Source organism: Triticum urartu, chromosome 7 (assembly GCF_003073215.2).
Source record: "Triticum urartu cultivar G1812 chromosome 7, Tu2.1, whole genome shotgun sequence".
NCBI lineage: Eukaryota > Viridiplantae > Streptophyta > Magnoliopsida > Poales > Poaceae > Triticum > Triticum urartu.
In genome coordinates this window covers 366,720,670-366,726,589 of record NC_053028.1, presented here as the reverse complement: position 1 = coordinate 366,726,589, position 5,920 = coordinate 366,720,670, and the positions used below count along the sequence as shown (strand labels likewise).

The window sequence follows — 5,920 nt, the reverse complement described above, 5'->3', positions numbered from 1 at the left end:
AGGGTTAGATGTGAAACAAACATTGTGAGAATTGTGACATGGATAAGTCATGAAGGTTTTTTCAGAACACAGTTTGGATCCACATGAGATATAGTTTTCCTACATGTTAGATATTCGATATGATTAGAGCAGGATCGAATAATAATTCGTTGCTCAGAGTGGATAAGCTTCGAAGGTGATTTTCCTGCAATAAATGAAAGGAAGTGATATCTTTGAGGAAAAACACTTTGACAGTAAAAAAGATAGCCTTTAATGAGGCAATTGTGCATAGGCTGACTTTATCTTCCCGCAAGGTTAGATAATGAGAGATAGCAGTCGGAGCATATCTAATCACAACATGGTATCATCATTTGATGATTCTATGTTCTTCTTTGAGGAGGATTTATGTGTCCCTGTAAGATAGATAATCGTCTGTGGTAATCATTCACAACAACAACATATTTAAAAGTATCCGCAGACAAATAGAGCGAAGCAAATAGCATTGCAGGTGGGGGTTATTAACATTACATGATGATCGAGTGTTTCAGCACCACAAGCGGTGTGATAAGTTATTTGAAGCAAATTATTCGACCGAAAACCAAATGAAAGTTTGAAGCAAAACACCCTGCAAATCCCAATAAAACTATCACTCGATGTAATTCTCCCCCTTTTTGTCAACAAGTGTCAAAAAGGAAAGAGAGGACACACGAGGAATCACTCTGTGAGAGTATCTTCTGAGTTAGAATTGAAACCATTTGAAGACAATGGTGCGCGTCGGTTCTAAACAAACGGTTTTTAACCCCTTTCCGCGATGGCATTTGGAACCGTCGTCAAGTGAGTGTGAACGATAGGAGGGTCCTTCCCACACGACCCAGAAACCGTCGGGGATAGGGAGCCTTCATGCATACAATTGTCCCTATATAATCGTTTCCGATATCTCGAATATCCCAAACGCTTCATCATTGCTACTCGTTTGTGCTCGCATTGCCATCGTAGTCGAAGTTTTGTGGTTCTGCCTAAAACCAGGCAGATTCCAGGCACGAGAGTTTTTCAGGCAGATTCTAGGCACGAGAGTTTTTCGATGCCTGGCACATCACAAACAATTCATGATTATAAACCGTGTACGATAGGTAAACAATCACACACATTTAGTTTTCCTGCACCGTATGTGATAGTGTCTGACATCACACACGCTTTGTAAACGACAACTGTGTGCATGCTTGCACACGTTTCCTCTCTGTGAACCGTCTCAAATTATAGTGTGTATCGCAAAAGTTTGTGTTTTATCAACTGTGTGTGCGATAATGACCTGCACAACGTAATTTCGCTCTAATTTAATTGCTGCTATTTAAAATTATACCTAATTTAAACTTGAAAGTAGGCTATAGCTTTATTCATATCCATCAGGTTCAAAACAACCAATGCATTATTTGATTCACAGGTAGTTATGTTTAACAATTACATAAGCACCAAATAAAGAATGATGTACCAGGATTCTATACTTGTACTATTACAAATGGTAAAGAAAAAGGCGACAGACATTCCAGTTGCTGAACAAGGTGAAGCGGAATGGCCCTATTGTGCTCTACTGGATACAAAAGGCATGCATGACTCTAGTCCAACCCCTTGCGATGGCCGGCTGCCAATCCTGTAGTTTGAGAGATAATCTTGAGTAAACTGCTTCAGGATCCACTACAAAATAAAAAACCTTCAGATATTGTCATCTAACACAACTCATTACAGGCAGTAAAAAGAAGGCTACAAGGTTCTTACTTACCATCCTGCTGTTCACTGTTGTCTTGCATAAAGTGTAAACAAATAGTTCAATTGACATCTTTTGACCCAATTTAATAATAATCTTTATCAGTTTCCTCACTTGATGCTGGTTCATGAATATCTCATTGCCCCTTACGCAGAAAGGGTCAATACAAATAAACAATCATTAATGGTATTACTTAGCAACCAAACATAGTGTTTCACAAGATCCTGGATTCAGTTTACAGCAACAAAGAAAAACAAGTGTTTTTTTCAGGAACTTCACAAAGAATCAAAACATACAAATAAAGTAGATCATTTCATTAAGCAACTGATATTGGTCAATTTGATGGATTGGGTGGAACAAGAAATGCAAGCAGTCTTAAATTTTATATCTGCTATAAAATTCTATAAAGAATTATAGCCAGGTTATTCATACTAACTCAAGCAGCTGCCTTCATAGGACGATAAACATAACACAAGATGGACATTTCAATCTACAAAACAGTACCCATCTAACGATTAATATACACACAAAATTCAGCATCCAACTTCCTTGAAATTCAGAATCTTCTTATTTTTCACTACAAACATGTTTACAAGTAAAGAAAATACAGCTATTTGACAATTTAGCAGGGTAAACTGAATGTTGGGAATAAATCAATACCTGGTCCATCAAGTATTGTACAAGGTCCTTCACTCCTTTGCCTTTTAGTCTAGAAACCATGAAGTACCTAAGAAACATTCCACGCAATTTTAATCAGGCATATGAAAAAAGGAATGCAACGTAAATCATAGTGCAGACCAAGGGGTACCGCTCAAATCCAGGAATCAGGCCTGCACAAATCTACAAATGGTTAAGCAGTGTGCTTATCATGACCTTGAGATAAACTGTAACTGAAAATGGCTGGTCAACCTGAGAGGAAAAGATGGTGAGACTTTACATTTTCAGATGCCTATTGACATCAAACATTACTATTAGTAAATCATAGAGGTTAACTGAGCTCCAGGCACTCTCCACACGAACAGTGACATCCCTATGAGGAAACCCATGGTGCCCTAACATGAGACCTGGGGTATCAAAAAAGCACTGCAGAGGATTTTATCAGCTGGAAACAACTCAAACTTCGAGATTTTTTTTAACATGGTTCAGACAGGCATTTTCGACAGCAGGTCATAATTAGTTGATATTAATATATCATAATGGGAAAACAACTAATGCTTTACATTACACATATAAATTTCTTAATTTCCATAGAATAAAATAGATTGGATGAGCCAAAATATGTACTTGCACCACAGGTGTAACCAGATTTCTAAATGCAGTAAATAGCTTGCTAAAATAAAATAGTACCTCTGATCCATATTACTCGTCGCTCAAACAGATGTATCTAGATGTATTTCAGTGCTAGATCTAATCCGTTTGAGCGACAAGTAATATGGATCGGAGGGAGTACAAGAATTCCATGACATCATACATAATACACATCATTTTCAAATTGCAATTATTTGCCAAAGAGAAGATCCTGAAGAAGCCATGCTAAAGTTAAATATTGAAAAGTGTAGATCAACAGCCTACTAGCAAAAGCAGATATTTGATAGAAAGATACTATCTGAGTTTTCCCTTCTGTCAGCACGCCCAAAATTTCATGAGTTGTTGTATTTGTCTTGCGGGAGACTGCAGCCACTTTTGAGCCAACCTGTTAGCAGATATGAACAAGGAAACTTAAGGCATCACTATGGTTATATGGTAATTTCACTCTCACTAATAATGAAACTGAATACCACTTATTAAACCATAAGGCATCATATTAGCAGCACTGCAAGCATTAAGTGAACAATCCAACATTAACAATTGTTCCATTCCTGAACAGATCAGATGTCATCCTAGGACTTCCACAACAACTGATAGATGACACGATAAAACATAATACACTTTATTTGTCTTGAATGGCTCATGTTACTCTAGTATGTAGTAATATGGCATCTCAAACCATAGAATGACATGTACATAGCTTTTATTGGTCTTATACAAGCTATCAGTTTGCTTCTATGCATGAGTTTCGAAATTATCTCTCCCCTTAGTACCAAGCGATTGGACATGTTCCTACCATGTACTACCCCATGCACCCATGCAGGGCCAGCCCGGGGGGTTGGGGGGGGGGGGGCTCCCAGGTTTTACGCAGCAGGTAGCTGCTGTCAATCACTGTTCGCTTAATCGTCTATCGTCTTCCTTGTTCCCCTCGATCGCGAGTAGGCTCAAGCTAGTTGGGCCTCTACGGCTGCACTTAAAAAATAGGTCATTGGGCCTAGTCGAAGTGATAATAGCTACTACCCTAAAAAATCCGACGAGAATAACCTATCAATCAGGATCCAGATTAGAAAAAAAACCAATCAGGAGCCAGCATCACGCATGTCAAACATAGCGCCCGCCGCCTCTTCACCTCGGTCTAGATCACGATAGATGACCTAGGGATGCTTGCTTGAGGAGGAGGCCCTGATTGCAAGCAGTAAGACTTGGCGCCTGGCCCCGACAGCGCACCAGAACATCGTCTGTAGATATGGGCTTTTCCGGCCGATCGATGTCTTCCACGGTATGTATTATTAACTGTTATATTTTTGCATCTTAATAATGATGTTTGTAGCGCCGATCTCAAAGAGATTAGCAACAGAGATGTTTTAGATGCCGATCGAGTAGTTTTAAAATGAACTGTTCAATGACCGCACAGACGTGGTAGTTAAGTCTTGATTTTTTTTCCATTCACGCAACTAGATAAGCATAACTTTAGCACTGTTTGATTAGATTTGTAAAGATATGGATATGGAGTAATATTTTGCATACCAGTCATATGAATTGTCTCATCTATCTTAATTTCTCGACACTGCTATTTAGAATAACGATATTAACATTATTTAGTTCAAGAAGTACACTACATTTTAGATACATATTCCTTTTAGAACTATTTACGGCCTTTTGGTACCTCAAATACATTATTTACGACCTGACACAAAACATGGTTTCTTATTCAGATGAAATAAATATGGCTTTGTATTGCTAAAGATGTCTTGTCATAGATATACAACACTTCTTTGTCTATTTCCTCCAAAGATCATCATATATGCAGTTGACACAAATCACAATAATTATTGCTAATATTTTCACATGTACATGTATATCGAGTTATCGACTATCATTATTATGATTATGACGTTTATATTAGGGGGGCCTCAAGAGGTTTAGTTTCGCCCCGAGCCCTCAAAATCCCCATGTCATAAGATCTAATATTGACAATATTCATGAACGAAATACATAAAAAAAGGGGCAGAAAGAAAACGTACAACAGTGTTGGTGAGCGACGACTTGCCGGCGTTGGGCGCACCGACGATCCCGACGGAGAGCGACATCTGGTCCTCCTTCCTGACCTCCTCGGGGCCCCCCTCCTCGTCCTTGTCGGGCGGCTCCAGGGCGGCCTCAAGCAGCGCGGGCGCCACCTCCCGCGACCGCTCTTCCTCCACCACGTACGCCACTCCCACCCCTGCATTCTTCTCCCCGAAGAGCGCTTCGTCGGCGCGTGAGCGGAGGGAGGGGTCGAATCGGACCTTAGAAAGCGCGGAGAGGGGGTTGCGGACGGATGCGGCGGAGGCTGGGGATGGGTCCGTGGGTGGGAGGGAGAAGTCAGCACTGTTAAAATCAGCGTCGTGGGCGGCGGAGTCGGAGTCTGAGGAGGCGGCAGCGGCGGAGGAGGAGGATGAGGAGGAAGAGGCGGAGAGGAGGCGGTGGACGAGGAGAGGAAACTAGGTGGTATGAGAGGTTAGCTTTTGGAGCGGCCAGAGAGCTCGGACTATGCGGCGCATGGCGGCAGAAGGGGCGGCGGCGGCTGCCGGCGGAGGATTTAAGGGAGCGGAGGAGAGAAATGGAGCCTCGACGGAATTATTTGTGGGAAGCGGACGGCCGAACGGGATGTTTAGCGCCCACCACTTTGACGGGCCAAAACGTATTTATGTCTCACCTCAAGCTTCCTTGTGCGTGTACGCTCGCTCCCGGTCGGAAATTCCTATTTGCCGCTCGTTGCGGCAAGTTGTCGAGGCTAGGCACAGGGGGAGATCGACGAGGTGTTCCTATGGGCCAGCCCGTTAAACGTTTGAGCAACTCCGGTTTTAGGAATATTCTAGGTGGTTCCTAGTC

The 5,920-nt window shown here is 41.6% G+C and overlaps 1 pseudogene; it reads right to left on the bottom strand.

Annotated features, from left to right (window-relative positions):
* Positions 1-1,382: 1,382 nt before the first annotated feature.
* LOC125518851 lies at positions 1,383-5,589 on the bottom strand (annotated as a pseudogene).
* Positions 5,590-5,920: the final 331 nt, after the last annotated feature.